The sequence below is a fragment of the Scyliorhinus torazame genome, chromosome 19, assembly GCF_047496885.1.
Source record: "Scyliorhinus torazame isolate Kashiwa2021f chromosome 19, sScyTor2.1, whole genome shotgun sequence".
Lineage (NCBI taxonomy): Eukaryota > Metazoa > Chordata > Chondrichthyes > Carcharhiniformes > Scyliorhinidae > Scyliorhinus > Scyliorhinus torazame.
In genome coordinates, this window is record NC_092725.1 from 7,740,076 (window position 1) to 7,766,327 (window position 26,252).

At 70.1% G+C, this 26,252-nt stretch overlaps 1 protein-coding gene across 1 annotated transcript in view; it reads left to right on the forward strand.

Moving 5' to 3' along the window:
- The window catches only part of LOC140395999 (myc-associated zinc finger protein-like), a 182,611-nt gene that overhangs the window by 98,876 nt on the left and 57,483 nt on the right, over positions 1 to 26,252 (forward strand).

A 26,252-nucleotide genomic window follows, 5' to 3' on the forward strand; every position in this document is an offset into this window, starting at 1 on the left:
GTACCCAGCGGGAGGGACTGACCCGTACCCAGCGGGAGGGACTGACCCGTAACCAGCGGGAGGGACTGACCCGTACCCAGCGGGAGGGACTGACCCGCACCCAGCGGGAGGGACTGACCCGTACCCAGCGGGACACACTGACCCGTACCCAGCGGGAGACACTGACCCGTACCCAGCGGGAGGGACTGACCCGTACCCAGCGGGAGGGACTGACCCGTACCCAGCGGGAGGGACTGACCCGTACCCAGCGGGAGACACTGACCCGTACCCAGCGGGAGGGACTGACCCGTACCCAGCGGGAGGGACTGACCCGTAGCCAGCGGGAGACACTGACCCGTACCCAGCGGGAGGGACTGACCCGTACCCAGCGGGAGGGACTGACCCGTACCCAGCGGGAGGGACTGACCCGTACCCAGCGGGAGACACTGACCCGTACCCAGCGGGAGACACTGACCCGTACCCAGCGGAAGGGACGGACCCGTACCCAGCGGGAGGGACTGACCCGTACCCAGCGGGAGGGACTGACCCGTACCCAGCGGGAGACACTGACCCGTACCCGGCGGGAGGGACTGATCCGTACCCGGCGGGAGGGACTGACCCGTACCCGGCGGGAGGGACTGACCCGCACCCAGCGGGAGGGACTGACCCGTACCCAGCGGGAGGGACTGACCCGTACCCAGCGGGAGGGACTGACCCGTACCCAGCGGGAGGGACTGACCCGTACCCAGCGGGAGGGCCTGACCCGTACCCAGCGGAAGGGACTGACCCGTACCCAGCGGGAGGGACTGACCCGTACCCAGCGGGAGGGACTGACCCGTACCCAGCGGGAGGGACTGACCCGTACCCAGCGGGAGGGACTGACCCGTACCCGGCGGGAGGGACTGACCCGTACCCGGCGGGAGGGACTGACCCGTACCCGGCGGGAGGGACTGACCCGTACCCAGGGGGAGGGACGGACCCGTACCCAGGGGGAGGGACTGACCCGTACCCAGCGGGAGACACTGACCCGTACCCAGCGGGAGACACTGACCCGTACCCAGCGGGAGACACTGACCCGTACCCAGCGGGAGGGACGGACCCGTACCCAGCGGAAGGGACTGACCCGTACCCAGCGGGAGGGACTGACCCGTACCCAGCGGGAGGGACTGACCCGTACCCAGCGGGAGGGACTGACCCGTACCCAGCGGAAGGGACGGACCCGTACCCAGCGGGAGGGACTGACCCGTACCCAGCGGGAGGGACTGACTCGTACCCAGCGGGAGGGACTGACCCGTTCCCAGCGGGAGGGACGGACCCGTACCCAGCGGAAGGGACTGACCCGTACCCAGCGGGAGGGACTGACCCGTACCCAGCGGGAGACACTGACCCGTACCCAGCGGGAGGGACTGACCCGTACCCAGCGGAAGGGACGGACCTGTACCCAGCGGAAGGGACGGACCCGTACCCAGCGGGAGGGACTGACCCGTACCCAGCGGGAGACACTGACCCGTACCCAGCGGGAGGGACTGACCCGTACCCAGCGGGAGACACTGACCCGTACCCAGCGGGAGACACTGACCCGTACCCAGCGGGAGGGACTGAGCCGTACCCAGCGGGAGGGACTGACCCGTACCCAGCGGGGGGGACTGACCCGTACCCAGCGGGAGGGACTGACCCGTACCCGGCGGGAGGGACTGACCCGTACCCAGCGGGAGACACTGACCCGTACCCAGCGGGACACACTGACCCGGACCCAGCGGGAGGGACTGACCCGTACCCAGCGGGAGGGACTGACCCGTACCCAGCGGGAGGGACTGACCCGTACACAGCGGGAGGGACTGACCCGTACCCAGCGGGAGGGACTGACCCGTACCCAGCGGGAGGGACTGACCCGTACCCAGCGGGAGGGACTGACCCGTACCCAGCGGGAGGGACTGACCCGTACCCAGCGGGAGGGACTGACCCGTACCCAGCGGGAGGGACTGACCCGTACCCAGCGGGAGGGACTTACCCGTACCCAGCGGGAGGGACTGACCCGTACCCAGCGGGAGACACTGACCCGTACCCAGCGGGAGACACTGACCCGTACCCAGCGGGTGGGACTGACCCGTACCCAGCGGGAGAGACTGACCCGTACCCAGCGGGAGGGACTGACCCGTACCCAGCGGGAGGGACTGACCCGTACCCAGCGGGAGGGACAGACCCGTACCCAGCGGGAGGGACCGACCCGTACCCAGCGGGAGGGACCGACCCGTACCCAGCGGGAGGGACTGACCCGTACCCAGCGGGAGGGACTGACCCGTACCCAGCGGGAGGGACTGACCCGTACCCAGCGGGAGGGACTGACCCGTACCCAGCGGGAGGGACTGACCCGTACCCAGCGGGAGACACTGACCCGTACCCAGTGGGAGGGACCGACCCGGACCCAGCGGGAGACACTGACCCGTACCCAGTGCGAGGGACCGACCCGGACCCAGCGGGAGACACTGACCCGTACCCAGCGGGAGGGACGGACCCGTACCCAGCGGAAGGGACTGACCCGTACCCAGCGGGAGGGACTGACCCGTACCCAGCGGGAGGGACTGACCCGTACCCAGCGGGAGGGACTGACCCGTACCCAGCGGGAGGGACTGACCCGTACCCAGCGGAAGGGACGGACCCGTACCCAGCGGGAGGGACTGACCCGTACCCAGCGGGAGGGACCGACCCGTACCCAGCGGGAGGGACTGACCCGTACCCAGCGGGAGGGACTGACCCGTACCCAGCGGGAGGGACTGACCCGTACCCAGCGGGAGGGACTGACCCGTACCCAGCGGGAGGGACTGACCCGTACCCAGCGGGAGGGACTGACCCGTACCCAGCGGGAGACACTGACCCGTACCCAGCGGGAGACACTGACCCGTACCCAGCGGGTGGGACTGACCCGTACCCAGCGGTAGAGACTGACCCGTACCCAGCGGGAGGGACTGACCCGTACCCAGCGGGAGACACTGACCCGTACCCAGCGGGAGGGACTGACCCGTACCCAGCGGAAGGGACGGACCCGTACCCAGCGGGAGGGACTGACCCGTACCCAGCGGGAGGGACTGACTCGTACCCAGCGGGAGGGACTGACCCGTTCCCAGCGGGAGGGACGGACCCGTACCCAGCGGGAGGGACCGACCCGTACCCAGCGGGAGGGACTGACCCGTACCCAGCGGGAGGGACTGACCCGTACCCAGCGGGAGGGACTGACCCGTACCCAGCGGGAGGGACTGACCCGTACCCAGCGGGAGGGACTGACCCGTACCCAGCGGGAGGGACTGACCCGTACCCAGCGGGAGACACTGACCCGTACCCAGCGGGAGACACTGACCCGTACCCAGCGGGTGGGACTGACCCGTACCCAGCGGTAGAGACTGACCCGTACCCAGCGGGAGGGACTGACCCGTACCCAGCGGGAGACACTGACCCGTACCCAGCGGGAGGGACTGACCCGTACCCAGCGGAAGGGACGGACCCGTACCCAGCGGGAGGGACTGACCCGTACCCAGCGGGAGGGACTGACTCGTACCCAGCGGGAGGGACTGACCCGTTCCCAGCGGGAGGGACGGACCCGTACCCAGCGGAAGGGACTGACCCGTACCCAGCGGGAGGGACTGACCCGTACCCAGCGGGAGACACTGACCCGTACCCAGCGGGAGGGACTGACCCGTACCCAGCGGAAGGGACGGACCTGTACCCAGCGGAAGGGACGGACCCGTACCCAGCGGGAGGGACTGACCCGTACCCAGCGGGAGACACTGACCCGTACCCAGCGGGAGACACTGACCCGTACCCAGCGGGAGGGACTGACCCGTACCCAGCGGGAGGGACTGACCCGTACCCAGCGGGGGGGACTGACACGTACCCAGCGGGAGGGACTGACCCGTACCCGGCGGGAGGTACTGACCCGTACCCAGCGTGAGACACTGACCCGTACCCAGCAGGACACACTGACCCGTACCCAGCGGGAGGGACTGACCCGTACCCAGCGGGAGGGACTGACCCGTACCCAGCGGGAGGGACTGACCCGTACCCAGCGGGAGGGACTGACCCGTACCCAGCGGGAGGGACTGACCCGTACCCAGCGGGAGGGACTGACCCGTACCCAGCGGAAGGGACGGACCTGTACCCAGCGGAAGGGACGGACCCGTACCCAGCGGGAGGGACTGACCCGTACCCAGCGGGAGACACTGACCCGTACCCAGCGGGAGGGACTGACCCGTACCCAGCGGGAGACACTGACCCGTACCCAGCGGGAGACACTGACCCGTACCCAGCGGGAGGGACTGACCCGTACCCAGCGGGAGGGACTGACCCGTACCCAGCGGGGGGGACTGACCCGTACCCAGCGGGAGGGACTGACCCGTACCCGGCGGGAGGGACTGACCCGTACCCAGCGTGAGACACTGACCCGTACCCAGCAGGACACACTGACCCGTACCCAGCGGGAGGGACTGACCCGTACCCAGCGGGAGGGACTGACCCGTACCCAGCGGGAGGGACTGACCCGTACCCAGCGGGAGGGACTGACCCGTACCCAGCGGGAGGGACTGACCCGTACCCAGCGGGAGGGACTGACCTGTACCCAGCGGGAGGCACTGACCCGTACCCAGCGGGAGGGACTGACCCGTACCCAGCGGGAGGGACTGACCCGTACCCAGCGGGAGGGACTGACCCGTACCCAGCGGGAGACACTGACCTGTACCCAGCGGGAGACACTGACCCGTACCCAGCGGGAGACACTGACCCGTACCCAGCGGGAGGGACTGACCCGTACCCAGCGGGAGGGACTGACCCGTACCCAGCGGGAGGGACTGACCCGTACCCAGCGGGAGGGACTGACCCGTACCCAGCGGGAGACACTGACCCGTACCCAGCGGGACACACTGACCCGTACCAAGCGGGAGGGACCGACCCGTACCCAGCGGGAGGGACTGACCCGTACCCAGCGGGAGGGACCGACCCGTACCCAGCGGGAGGGACCGACCCGTACCCAGCGGGAGGGACTGACCCGTACCCAGCGGGAGGGACTGACCCGTACCCAGCGGGAGGGACTGACCCGTACCCAGCGGGAGACACTGACCCGTACCCAGCGGGAGGGACTGACCCGTACCCAGCGGGAGGGACTGACCCGTACCCAGCGGGAGGGACTGACCCGTACCCAGCGAGAGGGACTGACCCGTACCCAGCGGGAGGGACTGACCCGTACCCAGCGGGAGGGACTGACCCGTACCCAGCGGGAGACACTGACCCGTACCCAGCGGAAGGGACGGACCCGTACCCAGCGGGAGGGACTGACCCGTACCCAGCGGGAGGGACTGACCCGTACCCAGCGGGAGACACTGACCCGTACCCAGCGGGAGGGACTGACCCGTACCCAGCGGGAGGGACTGATCCGTACCCGGCGGGAGGGACTGACCCGTACCCAGCGGGAGGGACTGACCCGCACCCAGCGGGAGGGACTGACCCGTACCCAGCGGGAGGGACTGACCCGTACCCAGCGGGAGGGACTGACCCGTACCCAGCGGGAGACACTGACCCGTACCCAGCGGGAGACACTGACCCGTACCCAGCGGGAGGGACTGACCCGTACCCAGCGGGAGGGACTGACCCGTACCCAGCGGGAGGGACTGACCCGTACCCAGCGGGAGGGCCTGACCCGTACCCAGCGGGAGACACTGACCCGTACCCAGCGGGAGGGACTGACCCGTACCCGGCGGGAGGGACTGACCCGCACCCGGCGGGAGGGACTGACCCGTACCCAGCGGAAGGGACGGACCCGTACCCAGGGGGAGGGACTGACCCGTACCCAGCGGGAGACACTGACCCGTACCCAGCGGGAGGGACTGACCCGTACCCAACGGGAGGGACTGACCCGTACCCAGCGGGAGGGACTGACTCGTACCCAGCGGGAGGGACTGACCCGTACCCAGCGGGAGGGACTGACCCGTACCCAGCGGGAGGGACTGACCCGTACCCAGCGGGAGGGACTGACCCGTACCCAGCGGGAGGGACTGACCCGTACCCAGCGGGAGGGACGGACCCGTACCCAGCGGGAGGGACGGACCCGTACCCAGCGGAAGGGACTGACCCGTACCCAGCGGGAGGGACTGACCCGTACCCAGCGGGAGGGACTGACCCGTACCCAGCGGGAGGGACTGACCCGTACCCAGCGGAAGGGACGGACCCGTACCCAGCGGGAGGGACTGACCCGTACCCAGCGGGAGGGACTGACTCGTACCCAGCGGGAGGGACTGACCCGTACCCAGCGGGAGGGACGGACCCGTACCCAGCGGAAGGGACTGACCCGTACCCAGCGGGAGGGACTGACCCGTACCCAGCGGGAGACACTGACCCGTACCCAGCGGGAGGGACTGACCCGTACCCAGCGGAAGAGACGGACCAGTACCCAGCGGAAGGGACGGACCCGTACCCAGCGGGAGGGACTGACCCGTACCCAGCGGGAGGGACTGACCCGTACCCAGCGGGAGGGACTGACTCGTACCCAGCGGGAGGGACTGACCCGTACCCAGCGGGAGACACTGACCCGTACCCAGCGGGACACACTGACCCGTACCCAGCCGGAGACACTGACCCGTACCCAGCGGGAGGGACTGACCCGTACCCAGCGGGAGGGACCGACCCGTACCCAGCGGGAGGGACTGACCCGTACCCAGAAGGAGGGACTGACCCGTACCCAGCGGGAGGGACTGACCCGTACCCAGCGGGAGGGACTGACCAGTACCCAGCGGGAGGGACTGACCCGTACCCAGCGGGAGGGACTGACCCGTACCCAGCGGGAGACACTGACCCGTACCCAGCGGGAGGGACTGACCCGTACCCAGCGAGAGGGACTGACCCGTACCCAGCGGGAGGGACTGACCCGTACCCGGCGGGAGGGACTGACCCGTACCCAGCGGGAGACACTGACCCGTACCCAGCGGGAGGGACTGACCCGTACCCAGCGGGAGGGACTGACCCGTACCCAGCGGGAGGGACTGACCCGTACCCAGCGGGAGGGACAGACCCTTACCCAGCGGGAGGGACCGACCCGTACCCAGCGGGAGGGACCGACCCGTACCCAGCGGGAGGGACTGACCCGTACCCAGCGGGAGGGACTGACCCGTACCCAGCGGGAGGGACTGACCCGTACCCAGCGGGAGGGACTGACCCGTACCCAGCGGGAGGGACTGACCCGTACCCAGCGGGAGGGACTGACCCGTACCCAGCGGGAGGGACTGACCCGTACCCAGCGGGAGGGACTGACCCGTACCCAGTGGGAGGGACCGACCCGGACCCAGCGGGAGACACTGACCCGTACCCAGTGCGAGGGACCGACCCGGACCCAGCAGGAGACACTGACCCGTACCCAGCGGGAGGGACTGACCCGTACCCAGCGGGAGGGACTGACCCGTACCCAGCGGGAGGGACTGACCCGTACCCAGCGGGAGGGACCGACCCGTACCCAGCAGGAGGGACTGACCCGTACCCAGAAGGAGGGACTGACCCGTACCCAGCGGGAGGAACTGACCCGTACCCAGCGGGAGGGACTGACCAGTACCCAGCGGGAGGGACTGACCCGTACCCAGCGGGAGGGACTGACCCGTACCTAGCGGGAGACACTGACCCGTACCCAGCGGGAGGGACGGACCCGTACCCAGCGGAAGGGACTGACCCGTACCCAGCGGGAGGGACTGACCCGTACCCAGCGGGAGGGACTGACCCGTACCCAGCGGGAGGGACTGACCCGTACCCAGCGGAAGGGACGGACCCGTACCCAGCGGGAGGGACTGACCCGTACCCAGCGGGAGGGACTGACTCGTACCCAGCGGGAGGGACTGACCCGTTCCCAGCGGGAGGGACGGACCCGTACCCAGCGGAAGGGACTGACCCGTACCCAGCGGGAGGGACTGACCCGTACCCAGCGGGAGACACTGACCCGTACCCAGCGGGAGGGACTGACCCGTACCCAGCGGAAGGGACGGACCTGTACCCAGCGGAAGGGACGGACCCGTACCCAGCGGGAGGGACTGACCCGTACCCAGCGGGAGGGACTGACCCGTACCCAGCGGGAGACACTGACCCGTACCCAGCGGGAGGGACTGACCCGTACCCAGCGGGAGGGACTGACCCGTACCCAGCGGGGGGGACTGACCCGTACCCAGCGGGAGGGACTGACCCGTACCCGGCGGGAGGTACTGACCCGTACCCAGCGTGAGACACTGACCCGTACCCAGCAGGACACACTGACCCGTACCCAGCGGGAGGGACTGACCCGTACCCAGCGGGAGGGACTGACCCGTACCCAGCGGGAGGGACTGACCCGTACCCAGCGGGAGGGACTGACCCGTACCCAGCGGGAGGGACTGACCCGTACCCAGCGGGAGGGACTGACCCGTACCCAGCGGAAGGGACGGACCTGTACCCAGCGGAAGGGACGGACCCGTACCCAGCGGGAGGGACTGACCCGTACCCAGCGGGAGACACTGACCCGTACCCAGCGGGAGGGACTGACCCGTACCCAGCGGGAGACACTGACCCGTACCCAGCGGGAGACACTGACCCGTACCCAGCGGGAGGGACTGACCCGTACCCAGCGGGAGGGACTGACCCGTACCCAGCGGGGGGGACTGACCCGTACCCAGCGGGAGGGACTGACCCGTACCCGGCGGGAGGGACTGACCCGTACCCAGCGTGAGACACTGACCCGTACCCAGCAGGACACACTGACCCGTACCCAGCGGGAGGGACTGACCCGTACCCAGCGGGAGGGACTGACCCGTACCCAGCGGGAGGGACTGACCCGTACCCAGCGGGAGGGACTGACCCGTACCCAGCGGGAGGGACTGACCCGTACCCAGCGGGAGGGACTGACCTGTACCCAGCGGGAGGGACTGACCCGTACCCAGCGGGAGGGACTGACCCGTACCCAGCGGGAGGGACTGACCCGTACCCAGCGGGAGGGACTGACCCGTACCCAGCGGGAGACACTGACCTGTACCCAGCGGGAGACACTGACCCGTACCCAGCGGGAGACACTGACCCGTACCCAGCGGGAGGGACTGACCCGTACCCAGCGGGAGGGACTGACCCGTACCCAGCGGGAGGGACTGACCCGTACCCAGCGGGAGGGACTGACCCGTACCCAGCGGGAGACACTGACCCGTACCCAGCGGGACACACTGACCCGTACCAAGCGGGAGGGACCGACCCGTACCCAGCGGGAGGGACTGACCCGTACCCAGCGGGAGGGACCGACCCGTACCCAGCGGGAGGGACCGACCCGTACCCAGCGGGAGGGACTGACCCGTACCCAGCGGGAGGGACTGACCCGTACCCAGCGGGAGGGACTGACCCGTACCCAGCGGGAGACACTGACCCGTACCCAGCGGGAGGGACTGACCCGTACCCAGCGGGAGGGACTGACCCGTACCCAGCGGGAGGGACTGACCCGTACCCAGCGAGAGGGACTGACCCGTACCCAGCGGGAGGGACTGACCCGTACCCAGCGGGAGGGACTGACCCGTACCCAGCGGGAGACACTGACCCGTACCCAGCGGAAGGGACGGACCCGTACCCAGCGGGAGGGACTGACCCGTACCCAGCGGGAGGGACTGACCCGTACCCAGCGGGAGACACTGACCCGTACCCAGCGGGAGGGACTGACCCGTACCCAGCGGGAGGGACTGATCCGTACCCGGCGGGAGGGACTGACCCGTACCCAGCGGGAGGGACTGACCCGCACCCAGCGGGAGGGACTGACCCGTACCCAGCGGGAGGGACTGACCCGTACCCAGCGGGAGGGACTGACCCGTACCCAGCGGGAGACACTGACCCGTACCCAGCGGGAGACACTGACCCGTACCCAGCGGGAGGGACTGACCCGTACCCAGCGGGAGGGACTGACCCGTACCCAGCGGGAGGGACTGACCCGTACCCAGCGGGAGGGCCTGACCCGTACCCAGCGGGAGACACTGACCCGTACCCAGCGGGAGGGACTGACCCGTACCCGGCGGGAGGGACTGACCCGCACCCGGCGGGAGGGACTGACCCGTACCCAGCGGAAGGGACGGACCCGTACCCAGGGGGAGGGACTGACCCGTACCCAGCGGGAGACACTGACCCGTACCCAGCGGGAGGGACTGACCCGTACCCAACGGGAGGGACTGACCCGTACCCAGCGGGAGGGACTGACTCGTACCCAGCGGGAGGGACTGACCCGTACCCAGCGGGAGGGACTGACCCGTACCCAGCGGGAGGGACTGACCCGTACCCAGCGGGAGGGACTGACCCGTACCCAGCGGGAGGGACTGACCCGTACCCAGCGGGAGGGACGGACCCGTACCCAGCGGGAGGGACGGACCCGTACCCAGCGGAAGGGACTGACCCGTACCCAGCGGGAGGGACTGACCCGTACCCAGCGGGAGGGACTGACCCGTACCCAGCGGGAGGGACTGACCCGTACCCAGCGGGAGGGACGGACCCGTACCCAGCGGGAGGGACTGACCCGTACCCAGCGGGAGGGACTGACTCGTACCCAGCGGGAGGGACTGACCCGTACCCAGCGGGAGGGACGGACCCGTACCCAGCGGAAGGGACTGACCCGTACCCAGCGGGAGGGACTGACCCGTACCCAGCGGGAGACACTGACCCGTACCCAGCGGGAGGGACTGACCCGTACCCAGCGGAAGAGACGGACCAGTACCCAGCGGAAGGGACGGACCCGTACCCAGCGGGAGGGACTGACCCGTACCCGGCGGGAGGGACTGACCCGTACCCAGCGGGAGGGACTGACCCGTACCCAGCGGGAGGGACTGACTCGTACCCAGCGGGAGGGACTGACCCGTACCCAGCGGGAGGGACTGACCCGTACCCAGCGGGAGACACTGACCCGTACCCAGCGGGAGACACTGACCCGTACCCAGCGGGAGGGACTGACCCGTACCCAGCGGGAGGGACTGACCCGTACCCAGCGGGAGGGACTGACCCGTACCCAGCGGGAGGGACTGACCCGTACCCAGCGGGAGGGACCGACCCGTACCCAGCGGGAGGGACCGACCCGTACCCAGCGGGAGGGACTGACCCGTACCCAGCGGGAGGGACTGACCCGTACCCAGCGGGAGGGACTGACCCGTACCCAGCGGGAGGGACTGACCCGTACCCAGCGGGAGGGACTGACCCGTACCCAGCGGGAGGGACTGACCCGTACCCAGCGGGAGGGACTGACCCGTACCCAGCGGGAGGGACTGACCCGTACCCAGCGGGAGGGAATGACCCGTACCCAGCGGGAGGGACCGACCCGTACCCAGCGGGAGGGACCGACCCGTACCCAGCGGGAGGGACTGACCCGTACCCAGAAGGAGGGACTGACCCGTACCCAGCGGGAGGGACTGACCCGTACCCAGCGGGAGGGACTGACCAGTACCCAGCGGGAGGGACTGACCCGTACCCAGCGGGAGGGACTGACCCCTACCCAGCGGGAGGGACTGACCCCTACCCAGCGGGAGGGACTGACCCCTACCCAGCGGGAGGAACTGACCCGTACCCAGCGGGAGACACTGACCCGTACCCAGCGGGAGACACTGACCCGTACCCAGCGGGAGACACTGACCCGTACCCAGCGGGAGACACTGACCCGTACCCAGCGGGAGGGACTGACCCGTACCCAGCGGGAGGGACTGACCCGTACCCAGCGGGAGGGACTGACCCGTACCCAGCGGGAGGGACTGACCCGTACCCAGCGGGAGGGACTGACCCGTACCCAGCGGGAGACACTGACCCGTACCCAGCGGGAGACACTGACCCGTACCCAGCGGGAGACACTGACCCGTACCCAGCGGGAGGGACTGACCCGTACCCAGCGGGAGGGACTGACCCGTACCCAGCGGGAGACACTGACCCGTACCCAGCGGGAGGGACTGACCCGTACCCAGCGGGAGGGACTGACCCGTACCCAGCGGGAGGGACTGACCCGTACCCAGCGGGAGGGACTGACCCGTACCCAGCGGGAGACACTGACCCGTACCCAGCGGGACACACTGACCCGTACCCAGCCGGAGACACTGACCCGTACCCAGCGGGAGGGACTGACCCGTACCCAGCGGGAGGGACCGACCCGTACCCAGCGGGAGGGACCGACCCGTACCCAGCGGGAGGGACTGACCCGTACCCAGCGGGAGGGACTGACCCGTACCCAGCGGGAGGGACTGACCCGTACCCAGCGGGAGACACTGACCCGTACCCAGCGGGAGGGACTGACCCGTACCCAGCGGGAGGGACTGACCCGTACCCAGCGGGAGGGACTGACCCGTACCCAGCGAGAGGGACTGACCCGTACCCAGCGGGAGGGACTGACCCGTACCCAGCGGGAGACACTGACCCGTACCCAGCGGGAGACACTGACCCGTACCCAGCGGAAGGGACGGACCCGTACCCAGCGGGAGGGACTGACCCGTACCCAGCGGGAGGGACTGACCCGTACCCAGCGGGAGACACTGACCCGTACCCAGCGGGAGGGACTGACCCGTACCCAGCGGGAGGGACTGATCCGTACCCGGCGGGAGGGACTGACCCGTACCCAGCGGGAGGGACTGACCCGCACCCAGCGGGAGGGACTGACCCGTACCCAGCGGGAGGGACTGACCCGTACCCAGCGGGAGGGACTGACCCGTACCCAGCGGGAGACACTGACCCGTACCCAGCGGGAGGGCCTGACCCGTACCCAGCGGGAGGGACTGACCCGTACCCAGCGGGAGGGACTGACCCGTACCCAGCGGGAGGGACTGACCCGTACCCAGCGGGAGGGACTGACCCGTACCCAGCGGGAGACACTGACCCGTACCCAGCGGGAGGGACTGACCCGTACCCGGCGGGAGGGACTGACCCGCACCCGGCGGGAGGGACTGACCCGTACCCAGCGGAAGGGACGGACCCGTACCCAGGGGGAGGGACTGACCCGTACCCAGCGGGAGACACTGACCCGTACCCAGCGGGAGGGACTGACTCGTACCCAGCGGGAGGGACTGACCCGTACCCAGCGGGAGGGACTGACCCGTACCCAGCGGGAGGGACTGATCCGTACCCGGCGGGAGGGACTGACCCGTACCCAGCGGGAGGGACTGACCCGCACCCAGCGGGAGGGACTGACCCGTACCCAGCGGGAGGGACTGATCCGTACCCGGCGGGAGGGACTGATCCGTACCCAGCGGGAGGGACTGACCCGCACCCAGCGGGAGGGACTGACCCGTACCCAGCGGGAGGGACTGACCCGTACCCAGCGGGAGGGACTGACCCGTACCCAGCGGGAGACACTGACCCGTACCCAGCGGGAGGGCCTGACCCGTACCCAGCGGGAGGGACTGACCCGTACCCAGCGGGAGGGACTGACCCGTACCCAGCGGGAGGGACTGACCCGTACCCAGCGGGAGGGACTGACCCGTACCCAGCGGGAGACACTGACCCGTACCCAGCGGGAGGGACTGACCCGTACCCGGCGGGAGGGACTGACCCGCACCCGGCGGGAGGGACTGACCCGTACCCAGCGGAAGGGACGGACCCGTACCCAGGGGGAGGGACTGACCCGTACCCAGCGGGAGACACTGACCCGTACCCAGCGGGAGGGACTGACCCGTACCCAACGGGAGGGACTGACCCGTACCCAGCGGGAGGGACTGACTCGTACCCAGCGGGAGGGACTGACCCGTACCCAGCGGGAGGGACTGACCCGTACCCAGCGGGAGGGACTGACCCGTACCCAGCGGGAGGGACTGACCCGTACCCAGCGGGAGGGACTGACCCGTACCCAGCGGGAGACACTGACCCGTACCCAGCGGGAGGGACGGACCCGTACCCAGCGGAAGGGACTGACCCGTACCCAGCGGGAGGGACTGACCCGTACCCAGCGGGAGGGACTGACCCGTACCCAGCGGGAGGGACTGACCCGTACCCAGCGGAAGGGACGGACCCGTACCCAGCGGGAGGGACTGACCCGTACCCAGCGGGAGGGACTGACTCGTACCCAGCGGGGGGGACTGACCCGTACCCAGCGGGAGGGACGGACCCGTACCCAGCGGAAGGGACTGACCCGTACCCAGCGGGAGGGACTGACCCGTACCCAGCGGGAGACACTGACCCGTACCCAGCGGGAGGGACTGACCCGTACCCAGCGGAAGAGACGGACCAGTACCCAGCGGAAGGGACGGACCCGTACCCAGCGGGAGGGACTGACCCGTACCCGGCGGGAGGGACTGACCCGTACCCAGCGGGGGGGACTGACCCGTACCCAGCGGGAGGGACTGACCCGTACCCGGCGGGAGACACTGACCCGTACCCAGCGGGAGGGACTGACCCGTACCCGGCGGGAGGGACTGACCCGCACCCGGCGGGAGGGACTGACCCGTACCCAGCGGGAGGGACTGACCCGTACCCAGCGGGAGACACTGACCCGTACCCAGCGGGAGACACTGACCCGTACCCAGCGGGAGGGACTGACCCGTACCCAGCGGGAGGGACTGACCCGTACCCAGCGGGAGGGACTGACCCGTACCCAGCGGGAGGGACTGACCCGTACCCAGCGGGAGACACTGACCCGTACCCAGCGGGAGACACTGACCCGTACCCAGCGGGAGGGACTGACCCGTACCCAGCGGGAGGGACTGACCCGTACCCAGCGGGAGGGACTGACCCGTACCCAGCGGGAGGGACTGACCCGTACCCAGCGGGAGGGACTGACCCGTACCCAGCGGGAGGGACTGACCCGTACCCAGCGGGAGGGACTGACCCGTACCCAGCGGGAGACACTGACCCATACCCAGCGGGAGACACTGACCCGTACCCAGCGGGAGACACTGACCCGTACCCAGCGGGAGGGACTGACCCGTACCCAGCGGGAGGGACTGACCCGTACCCAGCGGGAGGGACTGACCCGTACCCAGCGGGAGGGACTGACCCGTACCCAGCGGGAGACACTGACCCGTACCCAGCGGGACACACTGACCCGTACCCAGCGGGAGACACTGACCCGTACCCAGCGGGAGGGACTGACCCGTACCCAGCGGGAGGGACTGACCCGTACCCAGCGGGAGGGACCGACCCGTACCCAGCGGGAGGGACCGACCCGTACCCAGCGGGAGGGACTGACCCGTACCCAGCGGGAGGGACTGACCCGTACCCAGCGGGAGGGACTGACCCGTACCCAGCGGGAGACACTGACCCGTACCCAGCGGGAGGGACTGACCCGTACCCAGCGGGAGACACTGACCCGTACCCAGCGGGAGGGACTGACCCGTACCCAGCGAGAGGGACTGACCTGTACCCAGCGGGAGGGACTGACCCGTACCCAGCGGGAGACACTGACCCGTACCCAGCGGGAGGGCCTGACCCGTACCCAGCGGGAGGGACTGACCCGTACCCAGCGGGAGGGACTGACCCGTACCCAGCGGGAGGGACTGACCCGTACCCAGCGGGAGGGACTGACCCGTACCCAGCGGGAGACACTGACCCGTACCCGGCGGGAGGGACTGACCCGTACCCGGCGGGAGGGACTGACCCGTACCCGGCGGGAGGGACTGACCCGTACCCAGCGGAAGGGACGGACCCGTACCCAGGGGGAGGGACTGACCCGTACCCAGCGGGAGACACTGACCCGTACCCAGCGGGAGACACTGACCCGTACCCAGCGGGAGGGACTGACCCGTACCCAGCGGGAGGGACTGACTCGTACCCAGCGGGAGGGACTGACCCGTACCCAGCGGGAGGGACTGACCCGTACCCAGCGGGAGGGACTGACCCGTACCCAGCGGGAGGAACTGACCCGTACCCAGCGGGAGACACTGACCCGTACCCAGCGGGAGACACTGACCCGTACCCAGCGGGAGGGACGGACCCGTACCCAGCGGAAGGGACTGACCCGTACCCAGCGGGAGGGACTGACCCGTACCCAGCGGGAGGGACTGACCCGTACCCAGCGGGAGGGACTGACCCGTACCCAGCGGAAGGGACGGACCCGTACCCAGCGGGAGGGACTGACCCGTACCCAGCGGGAGGGACTGACTCGTACCCAGCGGGAGGGACTGACCCGTACCCAGCGGGAGGGACGGACCCGTACCCAGCGGAAGGGACTGACCCGTACCCAGCGGGAGGGACTGACCCGTACCCAGCGGGAGACACTGACCCGTACCCAGCGGGAGGGACTGACCCGTACCCAGCGGAAGGGACGGACCTGTACCCAGCGGAAGGGACGGACCCGTACCCAGCGGGAGGGACTGACCCGTACCCAGCGGGAGACACTGACCCGTACCCAGCGGGAGACACTGACCCGTACCCAGCGGGAGACACTGACCCGTACCCAGCGGGAGGGACTGACCCGTACCCGGCGGGAGGGACTGACCCGTACCCAGCGGAAGGGACGGACCCGTACCCAGGGGGAGGGACTGACCCGTACCCAGCGGGAGACACTGACCCGTACCCAGCGGGAGACACTGACCCGTACCCAGCGGGAGGGACTGACCCGTACCCAGCGGGAGGGACTGACTCGTACCCAGCGGAGGGACTGACCCGTACCCAGCGGGAGGGACTGACCCGTACCCAGCGGGAGGGACTGACCCGTACCCAGCGGGAGGGACTGACCCGTACCCAGCGGGAGGGACTGACCCGTACCCAGCGGGAGACACTGACCCGTACCCAGCGGGAGACACTGACCCGTACCCAGCGGGAGGGACGGACCCGTACCCAGCGGAAGGGACTGACCCGTACCCAGCGGGAGGGACTGACCCGTACCCAGCGGGAGGGACTGACCCGTACCCAGCGGGAGGGACTGACCCGTACCCAGCGGGAGGGACGGACCCGTACCCAGCGGGAGGGACTGACCCGTACCCAGCGGGAGGGACTGACTCGTACCCAGCGGGAGGGACTGACCCGTACCCAGCGGGAGGGACGGACCCGTACCCAGCGGAAGGGACTGACCCGTACCCAGCGGGAGGGACTGACCCGTACCCAGCGGGAGACACTGACCCGTACCCAGCGGGAGGGACTGACCCGTACCCAGCGGAAGGGACGGACCTGTACCCAGCGGAAGGGACGGACCCGTACCCAGCGGGAGGGACTGACCCGTACCCAGCGGGAGGGACTGACCCGTACCCAGCGGGAGACACTGACCCGTACCCAGCGGGAGACACTGACCCGTACCCAGCGGGAGACACTGACCCGTACCCAGCGGGAGGGACTGACCCGTACCCAGCGGGAGGGACTGACCCGTACCCAGCGGGGGGGACTGACCCGTACCCGGCGGGAGGGACTGACCCGTACCCGGCGGGAGACACTGACCCGTACCCAGCGGGAGACACTGACCCGTACCCAGCGGGAGGGACTGACCCGTACCCAGCGGGAGGGACTGACCCGTACCCAGCGGGAGACACTGACCCGTACCCAGCGGGAGACACTGACCCGTACCCAGCGGGAGGGACTGACCCGTACCCAGCGGGAGGGACTGACCCGTACCCAGCGGGAGGGACTGACCCGTACCCAGCGGGAGGGACTGACCCGTACCCAGCGGGAGGGACTGACCCGTACCCAGCGGGAGGGACCGACCCGTACCCAGCGGGAGGGACTGACCCGTACCCAGAAGGAGGGACTGACCCGTACCCAGCGGGAGGGACTGACCAGTACCCAGCGGGAGGGACTGACCCGTACCCAGCGGGAGACACTGACCCGTACCCAGCGGGAGGGACTGACCCGTACCCAGCGGGAGGGACTGACCCGTACCCAGCGGGAGGGACTGACCCCTACCCAGCGGGAGGGACTGACCCCTACCCAGCAGGAGGAACTGACCCGTACCCAGCGGGAGACACTGACCCGTACCCAGCGGGAGACACTGACCCGTACCCAGCGGGAGACACTGACCCGTACCCAGCGGGAGACACTGACCCGTACCCAGCGGGAGGGACTGACCCGTACCCAGCGGGAGGGACTGACCCGTACCCAGCGGGAGGGACTGACCCGTACCCAGCGGGGGGGACTGACCCGTACCCAGCGGGAGGGACTGACCCGTACCCGGCGGGAGGGACTGACCCGTACCCAGCGGGAGACACTGACCCGTACCCAGCGGGACACACTGACCCGTACCCAGCGGGAGGGACTGACCCGTACCCAGCGGGAGGGACTGACCCGTACCCAGCGGAAGGGACGGACCTGTACCCAGCGGGAGGGACTGACCCGTACCCAGCGGGAGGGACTGACCCGTACCCAGCGGAAGGGACGGACCCCTACCCAGCGGGAGGGACTGACCCGTACCCAGCGGGAGACACTGACCCGTACCCAGCGGGAGGGACTGACCCGTACCCAGCGGGAGACACTGACCCGTACCCAGCGGGAGACACTGACCCGTACCCAGCGGGAGGGACTGACCCGTACCCAGCGGGAGGGACTGACCCGTACCCGGCGGGGGGGACTGACCCGTACCCGGCGGGAGGGACTGACCCGTACCCGGCGGGAGGGACTGACCCGTACCCAGCGGGAGACACTGACCCGTACCCAGCGGGAGGGACTGACCCGTACCCAGCGGGAGGGACTGACCCGTACCCAGCGGGAGGGACTGACCCGTACCCAGCGGGAGGGACTGACCCGTACCCAGCGGGAGACACTGACCCGTACCCAGCGGGAGACACTGACCCGTACCCAGCAGGAGGGACTGACCCGTACCCAGCGGGAGGGACTGACCCGTACCCAGCGGGAGGGACCGACCCGTACCCAGCGGGAGGGACCGACCCGTACCCAGCGGGAGGGACCGACCCGTACCCAGCGGGAGGGACTGACCCGTACCCAGCGGGAGGGACTGACCCGTACCCAGCGGGAGGGACTGACCCGTAGCCAGCGGGAGGGACTGACCCGTACCCAGCGGGAGGGACTGACCCGTACCCAGCGGGAGGGACTGACCCGTACCCAGCGGGAGGGACTGACCCGTACCCAGCGGGAGGGACTGACCCGTACCCAGCGGGAGACACTGACCCGTACCCAGCGGGAGGGACCGACCCGGACCCAGCGGGAGACACTGACCCGTACCCAGTGGGAGGGACTGACCCGTACCCAGCGGGAGGGACTGACCCGTACCCAGCGGGAGGGACCGACCCGGACCCAGCGGGAGACACTGACCCGTACCCAGCGGGAGGGACTGACCCGTACCCAGCGGGAGGGACTGACCCGTACCCAGCGGGAGGGACCGACCCGTACCCAGCGGGAGGGACTGACCCGTACCCAGAGGGAGGGACTGACCCGTACCCAGCGGGAGGGACTGACCCGTACCCAGCGGGAGGGACTGACCAGTACCCAGCGGGAGGGACTGACCCGTACCCAGCGGGAGGGACTGACCCGTACCCAGCGGGAGGGACTGACCCCTACCCAGCGGGAGGGACTGACCCCTACCCAGCTGGAGGAACTGACCCGTACCCAGCGGGAGACACTGACCCGTACCCAGCGGGAGACACTGACCCGTACCCAGCGGGAGACACTGACCCGTACCCAGCGGGAGGGACTGACCCGTACCCAGCGGGAGGGACTGACCCGTACCCAGCGGGAGGGACTGACCCGTACCCAGCGGGAGGGACTGACCCGTACCCAGCGGGAGGGACTGACCCGTACCCAGCGGGAGACACTGACCTGTACCCAGCGGGAGGGACTGACCCGTACCCAGCGGGAGGGACTGACCCGTACCCAGCGGGAGACACTGACCCGTACCCAGCGGGACACACTTACCCGTACCCAGCGGGAGACACTGACCCGTACCCAGCGGGAGGGACTGACCCGTACCCAGCGGGAGGGACTGACCCGTACCCAGCGGGAGGGACTGACCCGTACCCAGCGGGAGGGACTGACCCGTACCCAGCGGGAGACACTGACCCGTACCCAGCGGGAGGGACTGACCCGTACCCAGCGGGAGACACTGACCCGTACCCAGCGGGAGGGACTGACCCGTACCCAGCGAGAGGGACTGACCCGTACCCAGCGGGAGGGACTGACCCGTACCCAGCGGGAGACACTGACCCGTACCCAGCGGGAGACACTGACCCGTACCCAGCGGAAGGGACGGACCCGTACCCAGCGGGAGGGACTGACCCGTACCCAGCGGGAGACACTGACCCGTACCCAGCGGGAGGGACTGACCCGTACCCAGCGGGAGGGACTGATCCGTACCCGGCGGGAGGGACTGACCCGTACCCAGCGGGAGGGACTGACCCGCACCCAGCGGGAGGGAGTGACCCGTACCCAGCGGGAGGGACTGACCCGTACCCAGCGGGAGGGACTGACCCGTACCCAGCGGGAGGGACTGACCCGTACCCAGCGGGAGACACTGACCCGTACCCAGCGGGAGGGCCTGACCCGTACCCAGCGGGAGGGACTGACCCGTACCCAGCGGGAGGGACTGACCCGTACCCAGCGGGAGGGACTGACCCGTACCCAGCGGGAGGGACTGACCCGTACCCAGCGGGAGACACTGACCCGAACCCGGCGGGAGGGACTGACCCGTACCCGGCGGGAGGGACTGACCCGTACCCGGCGGGAGGGACTGACCCGTACCCGGCGGAAGGGACGGACCCGTACCCAGGGGGAGGGACTGACCCGTACCCAGCGGGAGGGACTGACCCGTACCCAGCGGGAGGGACTGACCCGTACCCAGCGGGAGGGACTGACCCGTACCCAGCGGGAGGGACTGACTCGTACCCAGCGGGAGGGACTGACCCGTACCCAGCGGGAGGGACTGACCCGTACCCAGCGGGAGGGACTGACCCGTACCCAGCGGGAGGGACTGACCCGTACCCAGCGGGAGGGACTGACCCGTACCCAGCGGGAGACACTGACCCGTACCCAGCGGGAGGGACGGACCCGTACCCAGCGGAAGGGACTGACCCGTACCCAGCGGGAGGGACTGACCCGTACCCAGCGGGAGGGACTGACCCGTATCCAGCGGGAGGGACTGACCCGTACCCAGCGGAAGGGACGGACCCGTACCCAGCGGGAGGGACTGACCCGTACCCAACGGGAGGGACTGACTCGTACCCAGCGGGAGGGACTGACCCGTACCCAGCGGGAGGGACGGACTCGTACCCAGCGGAAGGGACTGACCCGTACCCAGCGGGAGGGACTGACCCGTACCCAGCGGGAGACACTGACCCGTACCCAGCGGGAGGGACTGACCCGTACCCAGCGGGAGGGACTGACCAGTACCCAGCGGGAGGGACTGACCCGTACCCAGCGGGAGGGACTGACCCGTACCCAGCGGGAGGGACTGACCCCTACCCAGCGGGAGGGACTGACCCCTACCCAGCGGGAGGAACTGACCCGTACCCAGCGGGAGACACTGACCCGTACCCAGCGGGAGGGACTGACCCGTACCCAGCGGGAGGGACTGACCCGTACCCAGCGGGAGGGACTGACCCGTACCCAGCGGGAGGGACTGACCCGTACCCAGCGGGAGGGACTGACCCGTACCCAGCGGAAGGGACGGACCTGTACCCAGCGGAAGGGACGGACCCGTACCCAGCGGGAGGGACTGACCCGAACCCAGCGGGAGACACTGACCCGTACCCAGCGGGAGGGACTGACCCGTACCCAGCGGGAGACACTGACCCGTACCCAGCGGGAGGGACTGACCCGTACCCAGCGGGAGGGACTGACCCGTACCCAGCGGGAGGGACTGACCCGTACCCAGCGGGGGGGACTGACCCGTACCCAGCGGGAGGGACTGACCCGTACCCGGCGGGAGGGACTGACCCGTACCCGGCGGGAGACACTGACCCGTACCCGGCGGGAGGGACTGACCCGTACCCGGCGGGAGGGACTGACCCGTACCCAGCGGGAGGGACTGACCCGTACCCAGCGGGAGACACTGACCCGTACCCAGCGGGAGGGACTGACCCGTACCCAGCGGGAGGGACTGACCCGTACCCAGCGGGAGGGACTGACCCGTACCCAGCGGGAGGGACCGACCCGTACCCAGCGGGAGGGACCGACCCGTACCCAGCGGGAGGGACCGACCCGTACCCAGCGGGAGGGACTGACCCGTACCCAGCGGGAGGGACTGACCCGTACCCAGCGGGAGGGACTGACCCGTACCCAGCGGGAGGGACTGACCCGTACCCAGCGGGAGGGACTGACCCGTACCCAGCGGGAGACACTGACCCGTACCCAGTGGGAGGGACCGACCCGGACCCAGCGGGAGACACTGACCCGTACCCAGTGGGAGGGACCGACCCGGACCCAGCGGGAGACACTGACCCGTACCCAGCGGGAGGGACTGACCCGTACCCAGCGGAAGGGACTGACCCGTACCCAGCGGGAGGGACTGACCCGTACCCAGCGGGAGGGACTGACCCGTACCCAGCGGGAGGGACTGACCCGTACCCAGCGGAAGGGACGGACCCGTACCCAGCGGGAGGGACTGACCCGTACCCAGCGGGAGGGACTGACTCGTACCCAGCGGGAGGGACGGACCCGTACCCAGCGGAAGGGACTGACCCGTACCCAGCGGGAGGGACTGACCCGTACCCAGCGGGAGACACTGACCCGTACCCAGCGGGAGGGACTGACCCGTACCCAGCGGAAGGGACGGACCCGTACCCAGCGGAAGGGACGGACCCGTACCCAGCGGGAGGGACTGACCCGAACCCAGCGGGAGACACTGACCCGTACCCAGCGGGAGGGACTGACCCGTACCCAGCGGGAGGGACTGACCCGTACCCAGCGGGAGGGACTGACCCGTACCCAGCGGGAGGGACTGACCCGTACCCAGCGGGAGACACTGACCCGAACCCGGCGGGAGGGACTGACCCGTACCCGGCGGGAGGGACTGACCCGTACCCGGCGGGAGGGACTGACCCGTACCCAGCGGAAGGGACGGACCCGTACCCAGGGGGAGGGACTGACCCGTACCCAGCGGGAGACACTGACCCGTACCCAGCGGGAGGGACTGACCCGTACCCAGCGGGAGGGACTGACCCGTACCCAGCGGGAGGGACTGACTCGTACCCAGCGGGAGGGACTGACCCGTACCCAGCGGGAGGGACTGACCCGTACCCAGCGGGAGGGACTGACCCGTACCCAGCGGGAGGGACTGACCCGTACCCAGCGGGAGGGACTGACCCGTACCCAGCGGGAGACACTGACCCGTACCCAGCGGGAGGGACGGACCCGTACCCAGCGGAAGGGACTGACCCGTACCCAGCGGGAGGGACTGACCCGTACCCAGCGGGAGGGACTGACCCGTATCCAGCGGGAGGGACTGACCCGTACCCAGCGGAAGGGACGGACCCGTACCCAGCGGGAGGGACTGACCCGTACCCAACGGGAGGGACTGACTCGTACCCAGCGGGAGGGACTGACCCGTACCCAGCGGGAGGGACGGACTCGTACCCAGCGGAAGGGACTGACCCGTACCCAGCGGGAGGGACTGACCCGTACCCAGCGGGAGACACTGACCCGTACCCAGCGGGAGGGACTGACCCGTACCCAGCGGGAGGGACTGACCAGTACCCAGCGGGAGGGACTGACCCGTACCCAGCGGGAGGGACTGACCCGTACCCAGCGGGAGGGACTGACCCCTACCCAGCGGGAGGGACTGACCCCTACCCAGCGGGAGGAACTGACCCGTACCCAGCGGGAGACACTGACCCGTACCCAGCGGGAGGGACTGACCCGTACCCAGCGGGAGGGACTGACCCGTACCCAGCGGGAGGGACTGACCCGTACCCAGCGGGAGGGACTGACCCGTACCCAGCGGGAGGGACTGACCCGTACCCAGCGGGAGGGACTGACCCGTACCCAGCGGAAGGGACGGACCTGTACCCAGCGGAAGGGACGGACCCGTACCCAGCGGGAGGGACTGACCCGAACCCAGCGGGAGACACTGACCCGTACCCAGCGGGAGGGACTGACCCGTACCCAGCGGGAGACACTGACCCGTACCCAGCGGGAGGGACTGACCCGTACCCAGCGGGAGGGACTGACCCGTACCCAGCGGGGGGAACTGACCCGTACCCAGCGGGAGGGACTGACCCGTACCCGGCGGGAGGGACTGACCCGTACCCGGCGGGAGACACTGACCCGTACCCGGCGGGAGGGACTGACCCGTACCCAGCGGGAGGGACTGACCCGTACCCAGCGGGAGGGACTGACCCGTACCCAGCGGGAGGGACTGACCCCTACCCAGCGGGAGGGACTGACCCCTACCCAGCGGGAGGGACTGACCCGTACCCAGCGGGAGGGACTGACCCGTACCCAGCGGGAGACACTGACCCGTACCCAGCGGGAGACACTGACCCGTACCCAGCGGGAGGGACTGACCCGTACCCAGCGGGAGGGACTGACCCGTACCCAGCGGGAGGGACCGACCCGTACCCAGCGGGAGGGACCGACCCGTACCCAGCGGGAGGGACCGACCCGTACCCAGCGGGAGGGACTGACCCGTACCCAGCGGGAGGGACTGACCCGTACCCAGCGGGAGGGACTGACCCGTACCCAGCGGGAGGGACTGACCCGTACCCAGCGGGAGGGACTGACCCGTACCCAGCGGGAGGGACTGACCCGTACCCAGCGGGAGGGACTGACCCGTACCCAGCGGGAGACACTGACCCGTACCCAGTGGGAGGGACCGACCCGGACCCAGCGGGAGACACTGACCCGTACCCAGTGGGAGGGACCGACCCGGACCCAGCGGGAGACACTGACCCGTACCCAGCGGGAGGGACTGACCCGTACCCAGCGGAAGGGACTGACCCGTACCCAGCGGGAGGGACTGACCCGTACCCAGCGGGAGGGACTGACCCGTACCCAGCGGGAGGGACTGACCCGTACCCAGCGGAAGGGACGGACCCGTACCCAGCGGGAGGGACTGACCCGTACCCAGCGGGAGGGACTGACTCGTACCCAGCGGGAGGGACGGACCCGTACCCAGCGGAAGGGACTGACCCGTACCCAGCGGGAGGGACTGACCCGTACCCAGCGGGAGACACTGACCCGTACCCAGCGGGAGGGACTGACCCGTACCCAGCGGAAGGGACGGACCTGTACCCAGCGGAAGGGACGGACCCGTACCCAGCGGGAGGGACTGACCCGAACCCAGCGGGAGACACTGACCCGTACCCAGCGGGAGGGACTGACCCGTACCCAGCGGGAGACACTGACCCGTACCCAGCGGGAGACACTGATCCGTACCCAGCGGGAGGGACTGACCCGTACCCAGCGGGAGGGACTGACCCGTACCCAGCGGGGGGGACTGACCCGTACCCAGCGGGAGGGACTGACCCGTACCCGGCGGGAGGGACTGACCCGTACCCAGCGGGAGACACTGACCCGTACCCAGCGGGAGGGACTGACCCGTACCCAGCGGGAGGGACTGACCCGTACCCAGCGGGAGGGACTGACCCGTACCCAGCGGGAGACACTGACCCGTACCCAGCGGGAGACACTGACCCGTACCCAGCGGGAGGGACTGACCCGTACCCAGCGGGAGGGACTGACCCGTACCCAGCGGGAGGGACCGACCCGTACCCAGCGGGAGGGACCGACCCGTACCCAGCGGGAGGGACCGACCCGTACCCAGCGGGAGGGACTGACCCGTACCCAGCGGGAGGGACTGACCCGTACCCAGCGGGAGGGACTGACCCGTACCCAGCGGGAGGGACTGACCCGTACCCAGCGGGAGGGACTGACCCGTACCCAGCGGGAGGGACTGACCCGTACCCAGCGGGAGGGACTGGCCCGTACCCAGCGGGAGGGACTGACCCGTACCCAGCGGGAGACACTGACCCGTACCCAGTGGGAGGGACCGACCCGGACCCAGCGGGAGACACTGACCCGTACCCAGTGGGAGGGACCGACCCGGACCCAGCGGGAGACACTGACCCGTACCCAGCGGGAGGGACTGACCCGTACCCAGCGGGAGGGACTGACCCGTACCCAGCGGGAGGGACTGACCCGTACCCAGCAGGAGGGACCGACCCGTACCCAGCGGGAGGGACTGACCCGTACCCAGAAGGAGGGACTGACCCGTACCCAGCGGGAGGGACTGACCCGTACCCAGCGGGAGGGACTGACCAGTACCCAGCGGGAGGGACTGACCCGTACCCAGCGGGAGGGACTGACCCGTACCCAGCGGGAGGGACTGACCCCTACCCAGCGGGAGGGACTGACCCCTACCCAGCGGGAGGAACTGACCCGTACCCAGCGGGAGACACTGACCCGTACCCAGCGGGAGACACTGA